Here is a 23,466-nt window from a genome sequence, read left to right as displayed (position 1 = left end):
ACAAGTTCGCACGAGTTCGCGAGAGAAATCGCGTGCGAACTTACTTACGCGCACGTGATCGGGCCGCCATCTTGTTTTTCATTCATTCCTATGTGTCTGGGCATGGTGTTTCTATCCTCTCTATATCTCTGCCATCCTTTGCTTGTTTTAATATTTTTTTGATCTCTTTAACTTATTATTTATCCCTCTAGTTTTCTAGCTCTATATTTTTGTGTTTTAGGCTACTTTTGTTTACTTTTCAACTACTTTTTTAAACTTTTATTTTCTTCTTCCCTAGTCTTATTCTTTTTAATTTTTTCTCCTTGTTGCTACCACCTGCCCAGACCATGGTGAAGCCATCAGTCAAGCTGCCCAAGACGGTCCCCGCAGCCCGTGCCCGGCTCCCGTGTGGCCGTTTGAGGGCGGAAATGGTGGTGCCCAGGGACATCTTCAGCCCTGAGGAGGTGGGCGCACTGGTTTACTTTGTACAGCGTCGCCTCCCCAGGACCATTGCGGCAGGCGGCAGGATCGCTCGTGGCTACAACCTCCAGGAGCGACGGAAGCGGTGGGAGGAGGTGTGCCGGGCCCTGTTTGACATCTCGGGGGTCCAGCGCACCTACAACCAGGTGACCCACCGCTGGACGGATCTCCTGGATCGGGAGCGCGACCTGCTCGACCTGCTGGGAGTGGAGGTCCCCGGGCTTGGTGAGTAGTAGTAGCAATTTTTTCATCACTCACTACTCTGTTTTTTCTCCTGCTCTGTGTGTTATATTACAAATGTTTGTTTTAACTTTTTTACAAAGAGCAATAATGCTGCCGATTACATTGATAGTAGAGGTAAATTAATATTTCAAAATCTTCTGTGCATTTCAGGTGCACTGCTCTCCTTCTCTGTGGCGGTGCCACTGCTTATTTGTTTTCTATTTTGTGTTCATTTAATTGTGCTGAGTAATGTATGAGTGTACTTTACAGAACTGCGTAATGCTAGACACAAAGGGGCAGATTTACAAGCCCCTTGCGCCACGTTTACGCTGCCTTACCTGACGCAACAGCGACATAAACGTGGCGCATCCCTGCGAGTCATGTACAACGTGATGCATCTAGGGAGATGCGCCACGTTAAGGCCTGGGCCTGCGCCACAATGGGGGGGGGGGGGCGGTCAGGCAGCTGTGCGCCTCGCAAAAGTGCCTGCGTGAAATCTACAAGATATAACGCAGGCACTTCCGCGACGCTGCTACGTCAATTCTTTATGCCTGCTTGCTTGAAGCAGGCGTGAGGACTGATGCGGTATGTTGAGTATTGGGCAGCCCTGAGCATTGCTAGAGTTGCATTGCGCCTGTGACGCGACTCTAGAGATGCGCCCCTCTTTTGTCACGAGATGCGTCACGCATCTGCCTACCCTTGCGCCAAGGTGTGCCGCATTGTAATGATGCTGATGCCTTCTTCGACCCAGTTCTGCTCAGTGTTGATATTTTCCGCATTGGTGTGTCTCCCAGACTCTCAGTGTGCGTCCTATGTGTTGCGGAGGGTGTGGTGCTGCCAGGGGTACTGGGTGCAACCGGACAAATGTCTGACGCTTCTTCTACCTCCCCGTCATCTTCAGATGAAACATCGAGTACGGGTATATTTTGGCCACTTGCCCTTTGGGATTGCTTTCCCTCGATGTTTGCTAGGTGCGCAAACCATTCCATACTGTGCCTTCTTTGAAGATGACCTATCTGGCCTCCGGTACCATAGTTGGTACCAGGCTTACCACGGCTAAGTCTAGTCTTACAAATGGAACAAATGGCTAAGTTATCATACTTTGCATGGACACTAAAAAAGTTCCAAACTGGGGACTGGAAACTTCTGGTTTTGCCGCACGAGGTGATACTGCCAATGCCAGATGAAGCAGTGGTGGATGAGCCTTGCAGACATCTACTGGGTTGTGCAATTATTGCAGCAACCCTACTTGAGGGAGTCGAGCTGGATGGAGTTCCCCTCTGGGGAGAAAATATGGGAGCTGTAGGTTTTGTTGAACTTGTTGTACTACTTGACTGCGTTGGTGGTGCTACCAGTGCCTCGTCGCCAGGGTCACGCTCAACATGACATCGGGATAGGGTATAAATGTCTGTCTGCTGCATGGCCGGTGTGGCTGGAATGACGTGTGTGATGACTAGGTCATTGCTGTCATCCTGTTCAACAACATCAGAATGCACCACTTCATCAAGTCCGACGTTCGGATCCATAAGTATGAGCTTTCCGGGGCCCTTCCTTTTAACATTTGATACCTTTCTCAGCTCATGGTGTGCCTCCCTCTCAGTCGTCGGAGATGGTTGCCAATCTAGATCCAGATCATCTGATGGAGCGGGGCTTGAAGAGGAACTTCTACACACCCTCCTTGATCTTTTCCTTGCTGGGGAGCTGGGAGAAAATGAATCATCAGGAGGAGTGGCTTCGTCTTCCTGACATGATACCCCGGCTCCAAAGTCAATTTCCTCCTGTGCCCCTACTTCTGGAAGAACAACCATTGTGGGCACTTACACCACTCCATGCGCCGCTACATGGGCCTCTTCACTGACCTCTACTTGCAACTCTCCATGGACCTCTCCTTCTCGGCCTTCTCCTTCTCGGCCTTCTCCTTCTCGGCCTTCTCCTTCTCGGCCTTCTCCTTCTCGGCCTTCTTCTTCTCGGCCAGCTCCTTCTCGACCAGCTCCTTCTCGGCCAGCTCCTTCTCGGCCAGCTCCTTCTCGGACAGCTCCTTCTCGGCCAGCTCCTTCTCGGACAGCTCCTTCTCGGCCAGCTCCTTCTCGGACAGCTCCTTCTCGGCCAGCTCCTTCTCGGACAGCTCCTTCTCGGACAGCTCCTTCTCGGACAGCTCCTTGCGCATGTACTTGTGCTTGTACTAGTAGCAGTTGTTGTTGCAGTTGTTGTTGCGGCTTTGGTTGTTGAATAGTACTTGTGAGATGAGTTACAACCTGTGTTGATTGTGTGCTGCTACTTTCTTGCGATGAGCCAACATCACTGGTCGTTGTTGATTGAACCACTAAACAGGCTACCTGTGCAGCACTCATGGTGGACTTTTGTTTTTTCCACAAAAATTTAGTGGTCGAGCCACCAGTCTCCTTGGTAAGTGGTGCCACTTGCTTCTTCTTCTCCTTAGTAGAGACATCTTTCTTGCAAGAGGAGCTACGGGCACCTCTTTTTGGAGCCATCTTCTTCAGATGTCGGAACAGCAGGCCGCAGCAGGACTTCTTCCTGGCACTGATGCTCAACGATGATGTGGAGTTATTGACTTTGTGCACCTAAAAGCAAACGAAGACAGAGGAACATCAGTTAAATATATGTTGCATATGTAGCGCTTCAATTAATAGTTTGCAAGTAGGCATTTATGAATACACACGTGCACACCACAATATGGAAATATCAAAAATAAGAATTGCTAAATTTTTGGGAAACAGGAATTTAACATTGATCCAAGAGAGCACACAGAGAGGGTTGTAGTTTCATGTACCACTGACTCCCCCTGGGCACAATGGGTGAAAGCAAGGCAAAATGGGTGCAGGCCTATGGCACAAAGCTCACTGCCTGCCTTCAAAATGGCCGCTTGACCCCCATCCACATGGCCAGGACCATGCCTCAAAATGGCCCCCACCAACATAGCCAGCCCCCAACCCCTACTCCAAAAAGTCAAAAAACACAACACAAATCACCACAATCCAATGCCATCCATCAAGTTTCAGTAGGTTTATGCTGCCTGCTGATGGTTTTCTGGTGCAGAATTGCAATTTTTGCAATTTCGCGAGTGCGAGATTGTTGCTTGACGACGCGAACATGGCAAAAAACCCGCAAAATCCGCGAACAGACCGATTCTGGACCCCCTGGGCATAATGGATGAAATCAGAGCACACTGGGTGCAGGCCTATGGCACAAAGCACACAAACTGGCTTAAAAATGGCCCCTAGACCCCCACCCACACGGGACCAGGCAATAAAATGGCCCCCACCCACATAGCAAGCCCCCAACACCACCCCAAAAAGTCGTAAAACACACAAATATCACCACAATCCAATGCCATCCATGCCCTGGCCAGAATCATGTTAAAATTCAACAAAACAGTTGTATCATGCATGCACCCATAACTAAGCCTGGTGGTTTTCAATTCATGTGCAGAATTGTAATTTTTACAATTTTGGGAGTGCGAGATTGTTGCTGCGCGGGACGCGAGCAGTGCGAACACAAGCAAAAAAATCTGATTTTCGGTAAATCCGCGGGAGTTCTAGGCCCCATGGGCATAATGAAAGAAATCAGAGCAGACTGGGTGGGCCTAGGGCACAAAGCACACTGCCTGACTTCAAAATGGCCGCTTGACCCCATCCACAACATGGCCAGGACCTGCAGGACCATGCCTCAAAATGGCCCCCCACCAACATAGCCAGCCCCCAACCCCACCCCAAAAAGTCGAAAAACACACACAAAAATCACCACAAACAAACAACATCAACTTATCAACTTACTTGTGAAATCAAATTTCGAATCCAAAAGTAATCCAAAAGGCCTCAAATCCAAATATCCAGCAGCATCCACAAAAAGTAATCCTTCCCAGTCAAGATCGAATTCAAAGTGGCCAGGAAATGGACTAAGCAATGGGAGGAGCTTGCTGGACAGGAACAGGAAGTTGGAGACTGGGGCACTTCCTTCACCCCACCCCAATGGGAGGAGCTTGCTGGACAGGAACAGGAAGTTGGAGACTGGGCCACTTCCTTCACCCCTCCCCAATTGTAATTTTTGTAATTTCGCGAGTGCGAGATTGTTGCTGCCCGCGCCGCGGACCGCGAGCAGTGCGAACACAAGCAAAAAATCCGCAGCGCGCGGATTTGCGAATTTTCGGTAAGTCCGCGAGAGTTCGCGGATTGCGTATTTACCGAAAATCTGCAAAATCCGCGAGCGGAACGGATTTTACGCCCACCCCTAGAAAACATACCGATGTGAGGGTCTCGTAACCAGGGATAGATAGGTTTGGAAAGCATTGGAATCTATGTACGAATGATAAAACTGGTAAGTTATTTGCTTCCCAATAGACCTCGGTCTGCACTCCTTCTTATGGGACAAAAACGTGTTCTTAATCTCTTGTTTAGACAGTCCTGTTACTTCATTTGAGTTTTCCAAGATCATAAGTGTTGATTTTATGTATGTGCTTTGTTGTTGCATTATGTGGTGTGGATTGGAAATGTGTGGATTTGAATTGTGTGGTTTGGAACTGTGCGTGTATAGATTTGCATTTTTGAAGACAAAAAAAAACCAAACATGTAGGAGCTTTGCTTTAGATCTGTTTTTTCAGGTGTTAAAAGAAATGAAAAACTGATGTTTTGACACATAAATGGAGACCTTGTGGGGCTCCTTGTTATTATGTTTAGGGGCAGGATGGAGTAATGATAGGGGCAAAACGTGCCACCTACCAAAGGAGATGGTGCCCCCCGTCCGCCCTGTTTTCCCATTATTGTGTGCCTGCGTGGCACAAACAGCTAGGAGCATGCCATAAATGCATTTCACGTGCATATACAATTAAGTGCCTTTTTAATTCAAAGCCGATTGCCTAAGGTTACCATATGTTTCTATTTCATCAGGAAACAAAGACTCTAGCCTTGTGCTTTAGAAACAGGTGCATTTTGGTAGTTGTAGTTATGGTTGTTAAAATTGGTGGTGTTCAAGCTGTTCAGTGTAATATTAGTTTATCAACACCAGAAAGATGAAAGGCTGGGTTGGCTTTGGTAGAAATACATCAGCGGTTAAACAAAGGCCACATACCCTGATAAACATCATTGGCCATTAATGGATTTTAAAGCGAAAAGTTTGAGAACATACTTAATGCTCCTCTAACATGGATATTACATTGTTTGATTCTGGTGAATTCATAATACTGTCTGTTTTAGGATTCAATTGAGGCAGCGACGCAAACATCACTATCTCCTCTGCTTGGCATGTTCCTAGTATGACTTCTGAAGCCCTACATGTGTGGCTGACACTAGTGTGGTACGATTGCTGCACAACACCAGTTATGACAATAGATTTATTCAAAAAATATTCACTGGAAGTATGTGCTTTTCATTCTGTGACTGTCCCTGTTATATCCAGCTGAAGGCTAAGAAGTGCTGTTTGCATACTACCTTTTCCGTATGAAGTTGAAGACTATTAAAAGAATACAGCAAAGGTGCAAAGCACCCTTAGTAGTCACCAATCACAATGTTTATTAAAATTTGTGTAAGTGCTAAATTATGGCGGGAGACATTTCAATGCACTAGAATAAACGGGTGGGCAGCAGATACTGCCACTTATTGCATTTAGCTTAACTGAACTCTCAGAATAAATAAATGATTAACACCTTTTAATTCATAGACATAGTCATAGCATTGAATTTAATGCAAATAAACAGAACTTGTTTAATTGTAAAACAAAACACATCCATCCGAATGGAGCTTCTTGGCACAATACAACAGCTGTTGTTATTTATTCAATTTAATGGCACCGATATTACTGAAAGGTGTGAAGAGACGCCAGGATTTAAACTTGTGCCCTAGGGGTAAAACACGGATGACCGATGCATTTATTTTATTCAGCGGCCTGGCCCAGTGAAATACCCTGAATAAAATAACAAGCATTGGCATAGCTAATAGGGTTCGCCTTTGGGACCTTATAAGTGTTTAGCCATGCAACAGTTGATGTTGTTGCACCAAGGATATTAGGCTGCATAACTAAACACTATAAGGTCCCAAAGGCGAGAACTATTGGCTATGCCAATGCTTGTTACTAACGGTGGTAAACAATGCATGTTCATATGCAAATCACTGTGCTTCTCTTTTATTGATATTCCTGCTATGCACACATGAATACAAATATTTGAACCACAGTATGTGGTGGTGAATACAATTTCTACTTGAATTACTAACTGTAAATATAACATACGTTCTGGAAACATAAAAGAACTACAGAGGTACCAAATGCACTTTAAAAACTGGAAGTAGCTACAAACAATTCCATTAATAAGCAGTAAAAATGACAAGGACCTGAGTGGCCCAAAACATATTGGAAACCTCTAGAAGGAGAGAGAACTGACAAGCTCCTACAGTTAATCCTACCTGACACCTTGAAACCTAACCAGTTTCCCCATGTGCAAAGTGATAGTGCAAGACTGACACCTGAATAGCTTTAGTTACCTACCACTAAGAAGTTATTTTGATTGGAAGGAAAATTCGGGAGAGACTGCCGAGTTACCTTGAGATCTTTGGAGTTTTAGCTGATGTTTATGATGGATATTCTTCAATAGCATGCATGTGACAAATATCAAGAGAATGTTTGAAGCAGGTGAATGGCTTCTGCAGGCCACCTTGACAGAAGTCAATCTGAAGCCAAGAAGGACGCACCAGCACTGGCCAGGAAGGAAGGAGGTAAACAAGTATACCTGTGTGTAGTGGGGGAGGGGTAGACAGTGCCTGCTGTGAAGTAATTTGTGTGACCCAAAAGAGGAGAGGTTAATGAGTGAGTGTATGAGGGACAATTCTCTATTTGACAGTGACTGGTTTTACTTTAACCCACTGGAAGTGGTAGAAATGCTTTCTGGCAGGGAAAGAGGGAAATGGATCTCAGTTTCTTAGCATGAGCACCCAAAGTCCAGAAGTTCACATACAGCCTTGATAACTTGAGGCACACTTGGCCATAAACTTCCAAAATATGAATGTTCGCAAAACACTATAAAGGAATACTTCCATGTCGCATGTGGGCTTGCTAGGCCACCGGGGTGAGTATGCAGTATGCTGACAGAGGTTCTAATAGGCTCTAATTTAACACCAAGTTGAAGCAACACTACAATGGCCCTCCTCCGATGTATCACGATTTGTTCTTCATCAGTTTATGCCCATTGGGATCCCTCTTCTAATGACCTTGAGCTGAACAACCTTTAAGCCAGGTACCCATTACAGACATGTCCTGCTGCACATAACGCCCAATTCAGATCCTTGCACATTCTGTGCCGTAGGCCACACCCCTTAATAAAGATGCCTCACTCTGATCAAGGAAAATAAAACTCACCTGAAAAACACAATAGCCGAACAGACATCAGGCAGGCTGAAGAAGCATGCGCCCGCCGCTTAAAGGGCAAACTGAACTACCACATCTAAAACTATCACTACACCCAACATCTGTATTCAAAAGTCTGATGGGCAACAGGTGTGAGCTATCCCGAAAGCATGCATTGTTATAGCACAAGAACAAACTTTCCTAAACACACTGTATTGTTGTTCATCAAATCTCTACATAAGTCATTGATTGCTCCATCCTGTTTTGTGACCTAATAATATAAGCTTCACAAAATTTGTTGAAAAAGATTCTTCAGGTATTACATTCGGCAACCAGATGGTTTCATGTCACCGGGACACCATGCTTCCATTCCTGCAATTGGCTTTCACACATCTTTCTTAACACGTGTGAAGGTCCAATTGGCTCAATGAAAAAGAACCAAGGGGACAATTCCCAGAATGCACTGATATGTTAAATCAAAACCGAGAACTGAAAAAGTTGTGCTCGGTTGATATGCAGTCACTAGGTGCAGTAGCATAACAAGGATGCTGTGGACCCCTGTGCAAGCAATGAAAATGGGCTCTAGGGCTACTGTTTAGGTAGCAAAATACAGCAGTTTTCAGGTTTGAATGCACCCCTTGTGCCCGGCGCCACTGAACCTGCTGCACTAATGGTAGCTAAGCCCCTCACCCTACTCATAGCCCCCACTGGTGTGGGATACTGCACTGCTGACACCCAATACACAATTCTAACATCTGACTTGCATCTTCGTTGCTTAAATTTAATCTTGGTCACCAGCCAGCATGAGCACGTCATGCATGCTTAGGTCTTTAGCCCACTAGGCGGCCCTAACCCATGCATCACACGTGAAACCGATCATAAGGTCTAGAAACTGATCAAGCGCAGTTCCCCTGAATCCTGGCCTTATATCCGCCGCCCTGCGTAAACATTTTGTTTGGCGAAGCTGTGATTTACATAATGCACTCTGTATGATGCAGTTTGCAGTGCTGTGGCATAGCCTTAGAACCGCAATGATCTGCTAAAGTTTAAAGCAACAGCAGAGACACGCCAGGGGACCAGAAAAAGGCACTGACGGGAGGGGGGGTGGAGCGTGCAGCCGTATGTCTAGATCATTTTGCAGGGGTGAAATGTGTATGCCGATGGAGATGGGGTGAAGAGGCGGAGCAAGGGTTAAACATTCCCAGTTTCTTCCACTTCCTACCCCTCCTCCTCATCCTCATGGGAAAGCAGCAGGGCACGTCAGCTAGAGCCTCGACGTTTCAGGCTTGCCACAGTAGATGGTCCTTTCCCGCTGTTTGTTTCACATCACGCAGCTCCATCTGCTGAGACTTTGAGTGGGACCGGCAAGGGTCCGGTTACTGCCATGTGTTCCCTCATCCCTGATAAACCACGGACGGCCACTTCATACAGTATGTCAACAGCGCCTTGACGCCCCCACATGTGGCTATGGCTTCTCTGCAGTTTTTGCGTTAGAAATGTAAACCTTGAATGTCCTCTGGACCGACCTTGCATGCAGCGACAGCTTCGTCGGATACATGTATCAGCTCTCCACTGATGCGTATCACCCAGTCACTCAAAGCACTTTAAAGTTTTACCCTATTTCGAACTTGGACCTCGCAGCAAAAACACAGTTTTGTGCTGCGGTAAGCCTGATAAAGAAAAACATAATTAAATGTCATCACATCCCAAGATGGGTACATCAAAGCCCCTTTTATGTTCTAGGGCGTGACAAAAAATATATGCACTTCAACATTTAGGGTTGGAGGACCCCCAGCAAAAAAACAAGACAATCGCTGAAAGACAAGCGTGGCCTGCAAGTTAAAGGGTACTCGTGCATGCAGAGCATTTGCCCTGCGGGAGCAAGCAGCGGCAGGCACAAAAATTGTAAACAGATGGCCCCGCTGCTTGCTCCCGCAAGGCAAACGCTCTGCATGCACAGGTACTCATTGGAAACAGTGCAAAACATGCACGAGTTTCCAAGAAAGTACAGAGCGATGCCAAGAGGTCCCTCCTAATCAGCGCTTATACGCTGCGTAGGCGAGACCTAAAAACAAGTAAAGGGAAACACATGCAGATATGCACAAAAGCTGGCACGTATCTAAAAATAGGAAGTTAGAAACACACAAAGCTCTATTTCTATTTTCTTTGAAAAGTATTTAGTGAACAACATGAGGGAGGAGGGTGGTAAAGCCATTGGAGGCTCGTGGGGGTGTAGAGCTAAATTTCTGGGAAGGGGAGGAGGATGCGGGATTGCTAAGCAGAGGTTGTTTCAAAACTTCAAACGCTTGCTGTTACTTTTTTACTCACCGGGACCTTGTGCTCTGCTCCTTGTTCTTCGTGCTACGCCTCGCGGTACCCCCTTCGCGGGTCCCGCTTCGTGGGGTGCTGTAGCGGGTCCGTGGCCTTTGGAAGTGCTGGCCACTTGGAGCTTGTCGTGGGCGTGTGAGTTGCAGGCAGGGCTGCGAGCAGCGGGACCGGGACTACATCTCCCAGGAGCGCCCGCTAGCCCGAACCACCATCACCTGGGCCGCTCGCCCTGCTTGCCCCGCCCCACCAACGATTTAAAAACCTCTGTGACTGGATCATCCTTGGGACGCTTTGCTGTTACTTTTTTACTCACCGGGACCTTGTGCTCTGCTCCTTGTTCTTCGTGCTACGCCTCGCGGTACCCGCTTCGCGGGTCCCGCTTCGTGGGGTGCTGTAGCGGGTCCGTGGCCTTTGGAAGTGCTGGCCACTTGGAGCTTGTCGTGGGCGTGTGAGTTGCAGGCAGGGCTGCGAGCAGCGGGACCGGGACTACATCTCCCAGGAGCGCCCGCTAGCCCGAACCACCATCACCTGGGCCGCTCTCCCTGCTTGCCCCGCCCCACCAACGATTTAAAAACCTCTGTGACTGGATCATCCTTGGGACGCTTTGCTATTACTTTTTTACTCACCGGGACCTTGTGCTCTGCTCCTTGTTCTTCGTGCTACGCCTCGCGGTACCCGCTTCGCGGGTCCCGCTTCGTGGGGTGCTGTAGCGGGTCCGTGGCCTTTGGAAGTGCTGGCCACTTGGAGCTTGTCGTGGGCGTGTGAGTTGCAGGCAGGGCTGCGAGCAGCGGGACCGGGACTACATCTCCCAGGAGCGCCCGCTAGCCCGAACCACCATCACCTGGGCCGCTCTCCCTGCTTGCCCCGCCCCACTAACCTAAACCCCTATATTATCCGTTTGTCACTCCCCCGGCGCGGGAGCGCACGGGAGAAGCCCGGGACAAGGGCGGGCCCTCTGTGGCCCTCCGTGGACTGCAGAGACTGGACTGGGCCAGGTCCCTTACTGGTAAATTCATTTAAGCCCGCTAGATATCAAGCTTATTTCCTTTACTTAGCAAAGATCCGTATTAGATGTTCCTTTTTATTTTGCTTGGTTAGTTGATATTCTGCTATCCTTTAGTACTATCAAGACTCTTTGTTATTGATTGCATTAGGTTGTTGTGCTTCTATTGGTTACTCGCTATCGGCATAAAGTAATGTCTGCCCGTGAAACCCGCAGTCAGGCTGCGGCAGGAGCCAAAAATAAAACCAAAAAACTAACTAGTGCACTAGATAACTTTATCCTACGTACAAATACCCTAATTGACCAGGGTATCGTCCTGATGGAAAGGAGGGTTTCACAAGATCTTGCACATGCCAAAAGGTCGTCATTAGGGAGTATAGCCTCTGCACGTACTCCAAACAAAGCCTTGAGCAATTCTGTTCCCCTTTACACGCAGGCTGATCCTGTGACTCCTGCGACTCCCAGCACTACTGGGTCCCATTGTCCCCTTATAGTTTTATCTCCGGTGTCCTCACTAACCTCCCCAACCCCGATTCTCCCTGCTGTTAACACAATAGTCATAACTGCCACTGTTCATAGCGGGTCTACCCCAAATAAAGGGCCACTAGAAGGTGTAACTCACAATCCTGTCCAATTATCTCCTCACGTGATTGGTGGAATTACAACCAACCAAGATATGCTGGGTTCTATAGGAACCGAGGCTTGTGCCAGTGGTACCAACATGGTGGGGAGGGTCTCCCTGGGATCCCCTGCAGAAAGAGATAAGGCACAGTTTGTATCCCACCCCCTACCAATGGGTATCCCGGACGACACAGTTTCGAATAACAGTCTGGCTGGTATTCTTGAAAATAGTAGCCAGGATGTTTCTTTAGATGACCTGGTAGACCAGAATGATCCACTCTTAAGTTCTTTAACTGTTCTCATTAGGTCTTTACTCGCGCCTCTGGAAACCAAACTCCAAGGCATAGAACATCAGCTCCAGACCCTCTGTCAGGAATTAAAACCCAAGGAAGAAAAAACTGCCCAAGGGGCCCCCGACAAACCAACTCCCTCTGCCACACCTTTATCTGTAGCTAAGGCTCAATCTGTAGGGGTCATTTCCTCCTCCCAAAAATGCCCTCCTAAAATTGCTCCTAATAAAGGTAACAAGGGTAGTTCTTTACAGCCAGCTTCTAACGCTCCCACAAAACCCCAAAAAGCGGTTGATTCCTCCACCCTAGCTCCCAAACCCCTTCCCTCCCATCCTGAGAAACCGGCTGGTTCCTCCACCCCCGCTCCCAAACCCCTTCCCTCCCATCCTGAGAAATCCAGTGCATGGCGGAACATCAATCTACCCCCTGACGCCTGTCCTTTTGTGCTGGTTCTAACAGGCGTCCCGGAGCTTGAACCTGCCACTTCTGAACCCTCTGGGCACTTAAGAACAAAGTTTGCCATTGGTTGGATATAAACTACCCTCCTCCTCCTAATATTAATCACAAACTGTTAATGGTGGAGAGAGCCCCATGGGTAGGAGAGAATAAGAAAAGTTTACAGGGAGACTGTGTCGTGATAACATTTGAAGACCCAAGAATAGTAGAATACATTTGCTCTGGGCCTCGTTGTAAGAACGATTCCACGATCACGGTAAAACCCCTGTCATATTTCTTCATGTCCCCAGGGCATCATGATAATAGATGGAGTTGGTTTAGGGTTCCTAACAATTATAGAGGTAGGACAAGACCTGAGTCCAGGAAGAGGCAGTACCCTTTTAATTGGGGTGGCGATGGCAATGGTGGTTGGAACATTGTGCGAAACGATGCAGGGAGACCCTTTACCTGTCGCAACCAGTTTAATGAGGAATGGTCCGGTCCACAGCTCAATTATCCAATTCCCTGTTATAATCGCTTCAGTGGTCTGGAGGGAGTCGATTGACTCCCACCTCAGTCATCTAGACCAACCGGAAAGAGGGAAGTGTTAGCCACCTCAGGGGATCAACCTAATTTAATCATGGATGGTATAGTCTGTCCGGGAGAATCGGAACATAGTACCCTAATCACATCCAGGGAACCAACTGCAGCTTCAAAAGCCATCAACATTCTGTCTTGGAACATAGCAGGATTAAAGAAAAACCTTGCCAATCCTGAATGGAATGACTTTATTAATACTTTCCATATATGTATGTTCCAAGAAACCTGGTGTCTGACCTCGCAATACAAAAATGGTTATTCCACTTTTTTTATCCCTGCTGTTACGGTGGGGAAAGGTCGTCCGTCTGGTGGATTGCTTATTTGGGTTAAAGTGAATTTGAATTGTGTTGCTACCACCCACAATACTGGTTGTAATGACATTCTGCATATCACCCTTAAGAGTGAGGCAGGGGGTTTTAAGTTTGAACTCTTTTGTATCTATGCTAGAGTCCTCCAGGGCGGGCTAGCCTCACCAATCATAGAGCTTCTAGATGGGATGTTATCAGACCTTCCTCCCAGATCTAAAATACTAGTAGGAGGGGATTTCAATTGCACTTTTGAACCCCTAGACGACGAAGAACCTTTGGTCCCCAACGCAGAGGATTGGAGACAGGCCATACCTCCCTTAGCTCTGGTTCCCATTAAGAAATGGTAAGCCAGAGCAATCCAGCTGAACGCTCTGGTATTAGATCACAACTTAAGGGCTCTTAACGGGCGGACGGCGTCAGATCGTGAGGGGGCGATGACCTTCAACAAGCTAGGCTGCCCTTCGCGAATTGACTATATCCTTCTAGATACACAGTCATGGCCTGCCTTAGTTGACATGGAGGTTAGGCATTCTTCGGATAGTGACCACAATCCCTTATGTATGGTAATCCAATGGTTAAATGGGACCGATACTAGTGAAAAACCAGAGATGATTACCAAAGAGGTTTTTCCAACATATTGCAATCGGAAACTAAAATGGAATGTGGTCAAGTGTGAAGAGGAGAAACTTAAATGTATTAAAGAGATAGTCTCAGTTGAAACCTGTAACCTCACGGGAGCGGTTCTAGCATCAGCTAACCCCCCCGGATTTAACCTGCAAACCTCTTACAAAGATCTAATAACCAAAGTAGGTGGCTTTTTCTGTAAGAGGTCCCAGGAGAAACCTACGTTAAATCGTGAACTACCTAAAAGTAATCCTTGGTATACGGCAAATTGCAGAGTAAAAAGGAAAGCTATTACTCTAGCGATAAAAAGTAAGGACTCCGTAGCAGTCCGAATGGCTAGAAAGGAGTACCGCAGCAGTATAATATTAGCCAAGAAGGATTGGGAGGAGGAGCACTGGCAGCAGCTCAAGGCCGCAGCCAGTGGGAAAGACTCTATCAATTTTGGGAAATTGATCAACGCTCTTGATAGAAGGGGGGCAGAGCCAATTTTAAATCACATAACAGAACGGCAATGGTTTTCCCATTGTTTTAATTTATACTGTGAGGTCAGTCTTAAAGGCACAACAACATCTCCAGTTATCGAACCCCAAAGCAAGAACGGTACAAAGCATGGCCCAACGGAAGACCAATTCTCCCAGCAAGAAGTACAGGACGCCATTTCCAAAATATTACCGGGGAAGGCGGCTGGCCCAGATGGCCTTCCAGGGGACTTACTACTGCACGATCCTAAACTATGGGCAGATTTTATAGCGTGTTTAATGAATCTTATCCAGCAGGGTCACCCTGTTCCAGAATCCTGGAAAGGTGCAGAGGTTATTACCATATACAAGAAAGGCAACAGAGAGGACCCTGCCAACTACAGACCAATAAGCTTAATAGATACCATCCAAGAGGTAGTTGGCAGGGTCATAATAAATCGAACAGAATCTTGGCTTATGGACGAGGATATCCTATCTCACTTCCAGGCGGGGTTCAGGCGCAATGTCGGTGCAATGGACCAGGTCTTTCGATTCTGTGCAGTCTATTGGAAGTCAGTGTCAATCGCCAAAGGTAGTTTATATCTGGCTTTCATAGACCTAAAAACAGCATTCGATGTTATTCCTCGCGCCAAACTCTGGTCGGTCTTATTTGATATGGGTTTCCCCAGTTATCTGCTGCAACTTATTATTAAACTCCACAAAGGGAACTACGTAAGGATCCGCTGGGGAAGCCAGGGTCAATTGACAGGGAGGATACCGGTCAATAGAGGAGTGAGGCAGGGATGTGTGAGGGCCCCTACTCTGTTCTCCCTCTTTATAAATGGGGTGGTGGACCATTTGAGGGAGGACCCTGCGGATGCCCCAGTCCTTGCCAGTGAGAAAACACCAACACTCCTCTTTGCAGACGACACCCTCCTGTTATCTAAAACCCCTATGGGGTTGCAGAGACTACTCGATCGTTTTTGTTCCTTCTGTCAAGACCGGGGATTGACGGTCAACACCACCAAAACCAAGTTGATGGTGTTGTCCGCCAATTAAAAGAACAGGAGGGTTAACCTCTCTCTGAATGGCACCCCCCTGGAGGTAGTGGCTGAATTCAATTACCTCGGAGTGAGGCTTTGTAATAACATGAGCTGGAACTCCCATATATCTAAAATGGTTTTGAATCTTAAAAGGTCATCTGGAGCGATATTAAAGAACCAGCGCCTCTCCATTAGTAGACCCGTAGCTCCCGCTCTGGCAGTCTATGGGGGGAAAGCGCTACCCTCGGCAGTATATGGCTCTGAACTTTGGGGTGCTGAGAACACCAAAGCATTGGTAGTGGCCGAAAATAAGTTCATAAGAGACATAGTTTCGCTACCTTCTTCGACCCCCTTGAAACCATTATTCCATGACATGGGCCAAAGATCTATTTCTGATTTAGTCCAAATTCGCCCCTTGTTATTTTGGGTACGCCTTAGAAGGACCCCTGAATTATCTAATTATGCATTAGTACTGGAGGAGCTTCTTAGCTTGAATACAGCGAACAAAATAAAATGGCTTAATAATCTAAAGAAGTTGGTTGGATCTGTAGGACTGGGTGAGTCCTGGGCCTCCCAATCCCCCCCTCCGAAACAAACTGTTAAAAAACTTTACTGGGACTGGGTTGGGGCAAAGGATCTAAAGAATTCGAAATGGGGTCCCTTGACGAATAACTTCCTTGAACATAAGCCCTTCAGGAAGTTAGAGTCATTCTTAGATTTTATTCAGACTCCCCGTGATAGAACTTTGTTTCTTAAATTAAGATACGGAACCCTCCCCCTCAATACTTTCAAGGAAGGGTGGAAGGATAGGAGGGAGACCGACCTAAAATGTCCAGGTTGCTCGTGTCCGAAAGAATCTCTTGGCCATGTTTTGTTTGCTTGCACCGCATATAAACGAGCTAGATCAAAATGGTTGAAACCTGTTTGTAGGGAGCTTGGCGTTAGGGACTATAGATCAGCCCTGCATATTATTTTAACTAACACCTTCTCTATGTACATTGTTTGCGGGGTCGCCAAATATGTGTCATGTGCTTGGCTTACCAGATCCAAACTGCTACCCAATGGTTGATTTGTACCATCTGGAAATGATTGTTTTAGTGATACCCCTTGATGTATTCGTTATCTGCTTTGTCAAATGATATTTTAAACTTAATGGAACTGCAATGCTTGTAATACTGTTTTAGGTATCCTTGTATGTGTGAATGTTCGTACTTTTATGATTTTTTTTTCTAATAAAGTATTACAATATATAATATATATATATATAATATAATATATAAAACTTGAAAAAGACTGATTTTCCAGCTTACTTTATTGCTGTCTGAAGGTAGTTTTAGGGTTTACATGTATTTAAAAAAAAAAAAGAAAGAAGCAGATACACATTTCGCAATTACATGAAAATCATAAAGCTACTACCTAATATGATGATAAAAAAGGGCGGCCCTCCCCCACTTGCCAATCTGACCTTCACTTATAGTCAACAACAACTATCCCCTTTAACCACAGCCTCCTCAATCACTCTCTTTGTATTGTAGTTTGATGAGAGAATTAAGAGTTTTATCCCGGATCATAGGAAAATACGATGAGGTAGAGACCAACGTGTGCTGCTGTGGTATTTTAGGTTTAATTAGCCATGTTCATCCCTTCAATTTTCAACCTAAGCCCGGTCGATGAATCTATGCTACTGTATTATCCGCTCACCTTATGGTCATAGACAAATGCTGCAAGCCTGTCAGGAATCAAAATTTTAGGCTAAAGAAATGCCTAGTAGTGGGACCTACCATTAATCATTACATTGGAAACCAAATCAGGGAAAACCAGTCTTGGACAGAACTGGGCAGGAAGAATTCCCTAAAGATGTCTGACAGCGCTTTGCTCTGAGCACAGCTGAGGCTCGTATTTGCCCTCAGCTGTGCGCATTTCAAGACCATTACAAGTGTGACAGTGCTTGGCAGAACGTCCGTGAAGTTTTCAGTGTAGTCAGGCGTAAAACAAATTCTGCTGGTAGTTTTTTATTCAACTACGCATCGGTCTGCAGATTTCATTTGAACAGAAGATTCCTTGTGTTGTTTTGGCATTCCGGAGATTCCTGTCAGAGTCGCTGAATTCCTCCCTCAGCCAACCTTCAGTCAGTCACGCAAGTACCTCATAGAGGAAGGCAGTTGATTATCTTAGAGGCACTCGCATGGTTATTTATTTTCATGAAACTAACTCTATAGTACCGTTTATTTGAAGGAATGTTTAAAAAGGTTAAATAGAGAATACAAAACAATCTCCCTAGTCTTACCTGTGTGTTCAGCCCTGGTTGAGTTCAGTTAATAGACCGTCCTGGAAAAAAGAAAAGAAAGAGTATTAACTCGACGAATAAGAAAAGCTAAGGTAAATAGTTTAGCAAGGAATATTTAAATAGAGAGAGATTGAAAGACCAATGAGTACATTCTAGCATTTGTTTATCTCCACAGATTTTCTATGCACAATTCACTTCAGTGTAAGCACATTTAAGGACAAATAATAAAAGAAGAGCAATAGCCTGGTCTCCTTTGGGTACGTTATAATGAAGTTTAGCTAAATATAATTAAATTTCTAGTTTAATAGACAGCAATCTTCTGTGTTACAGTGTCTAATAGTGGGAACTGCCTGAGAAACAGCTAGATGTAGCGGTTATTGAAGACACCAGACATAGAGGACATGGCTGTCTCTTCTCTGTCCCATACCCCTTTCCCCGATGGAACTTTCTTCATGCTGCCCTAGTGTTTGGTGGGACGTGAAGAGTAAGGTTCAGGGAGGCGTTGGGAACAGTCGCCATTCTGCTCTTGGGAAGAACTTGGGAAACTTCAGGTACGGCTCTTGTCAAAGCCCCACAAACAAAGAATGAGGGGAGCGCTAGGATTTGCTGGGGCAGAGAAGAAATGTTGTGATAAAAATAAAGAGTGAACAGATCAGGTCCTGCTCTTCTCGTGACCTTGCTGCCAGAAGTTCTTCAGCCAGGACAGCACGCAATGTGGGCAGAAAGCATTACAGTGAAGAACTATTTAAAAAACAAGAATTTGGAGGAAGGTGTGTTTACAGGTGAGTCTGTTAAAAATGGTTTGTTACAGGAGGACGGCTGACACATTAATGTGATACAGCCAGCTTCAGCTCTGAGTGTGGCTCGAGACATTAAAACATACACAGCGGTGCACATGCTCCATGCTTTCCTGTTGAAGCAGTTCGAGTGCACAGGTTAAAGATATGTAAAATGTGGGCTAAAATGTTCAGAGCAGCAGCATTTGAGAATCCTGCACTATGCGCATTTGAAACCCCACCGGGGGTGTACGGTGTAGGGACATCCCGAAAGTGTTTTGTCAAAGCTACTTTGCTTGTCTCAGTCATAATAATATATGGGCCTTGGTTACTGGAGGCATAGTTCCCTGTCCTCACTTACTGCTGCTTTGTTTAGTTGGTTCATGTCGTCATCGCACAGTGTCACATGAGTGGGGCGTGGTCACGTCCCAAGCAAATGCACAGCATATTGTGCCATTACGGTCTACATGTATCTGAATCAAATTATTTAGTATTTACTCCATGTTATCATTCTTATCACAGTTTTTGTCCCATTATTCCAAATTCTGAAACGAGTCCACACGTTAGGTACACATTGCTTATTTTCAAGTTTCTAGTGTCCAAATGTGTCAGAGACTTTCCATAAGAACACGACTGAGGCATAGGTTCCTTTCAGGCAGCATTTTATTCGAAAACAAATGACCCAATGCATTTCGGGCATAGCGCCCTTCTTCGGGGGTCGCTGGTACTTTAGCCTGCTAAACTTCATTTCCCATAATGGCGTGTACTAGCACTGCACTTGCAGGTGTCGTGCCGTAGCATACAATCAAAGTTAATCACGTCATTCAAGAGCAGGTTGAGCGTAAATAATGTTAACTAATAGGTTTTCATGATCATTTCTTCACAGAAAATGTCCTTAACAAAATCGATTTCCACACCATCTGTCACGAACCACTTTGGTGTTCAAACGTGTGGGCTCTTATTTTCTAATATTCTCCTTCTTGTTTTAATCCGTGGGTGCTTCCTGGTTTAGGGCATCAGTTATGAAGACATTTATGAAGAGTCAGGATGCACACCTCATGTTCATATTTTTATCAGTCTTAATCATATTTTTTTTCAGTATGTACAAGGATAGCGTGCAGATTGCTATAGCGCCATGCCCCATGGCACTCAGGTACTAATATCACATGAGTGGGGCGTGGTCACGTCCCAAGCAAATGCACAGCATATTGTGCCATTACGGTCTACATGTATCTGAATCAAATTATTTAGTATTTACTCCATGTTATCATTCTTATCGCAGTTTTTGTCCCATTATTCCAAATTCTGAAACGAGTCCACACGTTAGGTATACATTGCTTATTTTCAAGTTTCTAGTGTCCAAATGTGTCAGAGACTTTCCATAAGAACACGACTGAGGCATAGGTTCCTTTCAGGCAGCATTTTATTCGAAAACAAATGACCCAATGCATTTCGGGCATAGCGCCCTTCCTCGGGGGTCGCTGGTACTTTAGCCTGCTAAACTTCATTTCCCATAATGCCGTGTACTAGCACTGCACTTGCAGGTGTTGTGCCGTAGCATACAATCAAAGTTAATCACGTCATTCAAGAGCAGGTTGAGCGTAAATAATGTTAACTAATAGGTTTTCATGATCATTTCTTCACAGAAAATGTCCTTAACAAAATCGATTTCCACACCATCTGTCACGAACCACTTTGGTGTTCAAACGTGTGGGCTCTTATTTTCTAGTATTCTCCTTCTTGTTTTAATCCGTGGGTGCTTCCTGGTTTAGGGCATCAGTTATGAAGACATTTATGAAGAGTCAGGATGCACACCTCATGTTCATATTTTTATCAATCTTAATCATATTTTTTTTCAGTATGTACAAGGATAGCGTGCAGATTGCTATAGCGCCATGCCCCATGGCACTCAGGTACTAATATCACATGAGTGGGGCGTGGTCACGTCCCAAGCAAATGCACAGCATATTGTGCCATTACGGTCTACATGTATCTGAATCAAAGGACATTTTCTGTGAAGAAATGATCATGAAAACCTATTAGTTAACATTATTTACGCTCAACCTGCTCTTGAATGACGTGATTAACTTTGATTGTATGCTACGGCACGACACCTGCATGTGCAGTGCTAGTACACGGCATTATGGGAAATGAAGTTTAGCAGGCTAAAGTACCAGCGACCCCCGAAGAAGGGCGCTATGCCCGAAATGCATTGGGTCATTTGTTTTCGAATAAAATGCTGCCTGAAAGGAACCTATGCCTCAGTCGTGTTCTTATGGAAAGTCTCTGACACATTTGGACACTAGAAACTTGAAAATAAGCAATGTATACCTAACGTGTGGACTCGTTTCAGAATTTGGAATAATGGGACAAAAACTGCGATAAGAATGATAACATGGAGTAAATACTAAATAATTTGATTCAGATACATGTAGACCGTAATGGCACAATATGCTGTGCATTTGCTTGGGACGTGACCACGCCCCACTCATGTGATATTAGTACCTGAGTGCCATGGGGCATGGCGCTATAGCAATCTGCACGCTATCCTTGTACATACTGAAAAAAAATATGATTAAGATTGATAAAAATATGAACATGAGGTGTGCATCCTGACTCTTCATAAATGTCTTCATAACTGATGCCCTAAACCAGGAAGCACCCACGGATTAAAACAAGAAGGAGAATACTAGAAAATAAGAGCCCACACGTTTGAACACCAAAGTGGTTCGTGACAGATGGTGTGGAAATCGATTTTGTTAAGGACATTTTCTGTGAAGAAATGATCATGAAAACCTATTAGTTAACATTATTTACGCTCAACCTGCTCTTGAATGACGTGATTAACTTTGATTGTATGCTACGGCACGACACCTGCAAGTGCAGTGCTAGTACACGGCATTATGGGAAATGAAGTTTAGCAGGCTAAAGTACCAGCGACCCCCGAAGAAGGGCGCTATGCCCGAAATGCATTGGGTCATTTGTTTTCGAATAAAATGCTGCCTGAAAGGAACCTATGCCTCAGTCGTGTTCTTATGGAAAGTCTCTGACACATTTGGACACTAGAAACTTGAAAATAAGCAATGTATACCTAACGTGTGGACTCGTTTCAGAATTTGGAATAATGGGACAAAAACTGCGATAAGAATGATAACATGGAGTAAATACTAAATAATTTGATTCAGATACATGTAGACCGTAATGGCACAATATGCTGTGCATTTGCTTGGGACGTGACCACGCCCCACTCATGTGATATTAGTACCTGAGTGCCATGGGGCATGGCGCTATAGCAATCTGCACGCTATCCTTGTACATACTGAAAAAAAATATGATTAAGATTGATAAAAATATGAACATGAGGTGTGCATCCTGACTCTTCATAAATGTCTTCATAACTGATGCCCTAAACCAGGAAGCACCCACGGATTAAAACAAGAAGGAGAATACTAGAAAATAAGAGCCCACACGTTTGAACACCAAAGTGGTTCGTGACAGATGGTGTGGAAATCGATTTTGTTAAGGACATTTTCTGTGAAGAAATGATCACGAAAACCTATTAGTTAACATTATTTACGCTCAACCTGCTCTTGAATGACGTGATTAACTTTGATTGTATGCTACGGCACGACACCTGCAAGTGCAGTGCTAGTACACGGCATTATGGGAAATGAAGTTTAGCAGGCTAAAGTACCAGCGACCCCCGAAGAAGGGCGCTATGCCCGAAATGCATTGGGTCATTTGTTTTCGAATAAAATGCTGCCTGAAAGGAACCTATGCCTCAGTCGTGTTCTTATGGAAAGTCTCTGACACATTTGGACACTAGAAACTTGAAAATAAGCAATGTATACCTAACGTGTGGACTCGTTTCAGAATTTGGAATAATGGGACAAAAACTGCGATAAGAATGATAACATGGAGTAAATACTAGATAATTTGATTCAGATACATGTAGACCGTAATGGCACAATATGCTGTGCATTTGCTTGGGACGTGACCACGCCCCACTCGTGATATTAGTACCTGAGTGCCATGGGGCATGGCGCTATAGCAATCTGCACGCTATCCTTGTACATACTGAAAAAAAATATGATTAAGATTGATAAAAATATGAACATGAGGTGTGCATCCTGACTCTTCATAAATGTCATCGCACAGTGTTCACCCATGCTTTGATTTTTAGCCAACTGGAAAAACAATAAAAATGTTGTTGCTCACAACATAAACAAAGCTCCCGGGGGATATCGGGTTAAATCCACAGGGCAGACGTACTCCGGCAGATCCCTAATGTCATTGGCAGCAAGGAGAGGTGGAACACCATATGGCTCCCCTGCTCGGCTGGAGCCTGCTAATTGATGGGGATGGAGTAGCAGTGAAAAGACAGAATGAAAGTAAAACCAACGCAGCACATCGCTGATAAAGTTTGTCCACAAATATGAACAAGCAAGGGAACAGGAGTCACAGTGGGGGAGGCGTGGGGGAGGCAGAAGTAACACAACTGTGGCATTAAGAGGAGGTGGAGGTGGAGCGCCTAATCTGAATGTCGACAGCTAGGGCACTCATGCAGCACACAGACAAACAGTAGCAGAGCAGAAAACCAAGAAAAAAATAGTCCCCCAAAGAAAATATAAAGAAGCATGGTGGAATGAGGCAGTACTAAGT

General features: G+C 45.4%; 1 long non-coding RNA gene across 1 annotated transcript in view; it reads right to left on the bottom strand.

The window, feature by feature from the left end:
* LOC144833258 (uncharacterized) overlaps positions 1 to 23,466 on the bottom strand; it is a 310,988-nt gene that overhangs the window by 30,638 nt on the left and 256,884 nt on the right. The window contains exon 4 of the long non-coding RNA XR_013610964.1: positions 18,029 to 18,069. This is a non-coding gene — a long non-coding RNA (uncharacterized LOC144833258). The remainder of the gene's footprint in view (positions 1 to 18,028; positions 18,070 to 23,466) is intronic.

Source organism: Lissotriton helveticus, chromosome 1_1 (genome assembly GCF_964261635.1).
Source record: "Lissotriton helveticus chromosome 1_1, aLisHel1.1, whole genome shotgun sequence".
In the NCBI taxonomy this organism is placed as follows: Eukaryota; Metazoa; Chordata; class Amphibia; order Caudata; family Salamandridae; genus Lissotriton; species Lissotriton helveticus.
The sequence above is the reverse complement of the archived record's forward strand: the minus strand, read 5'-3'. Positions and strand labels throughout refer to the sequence as shown.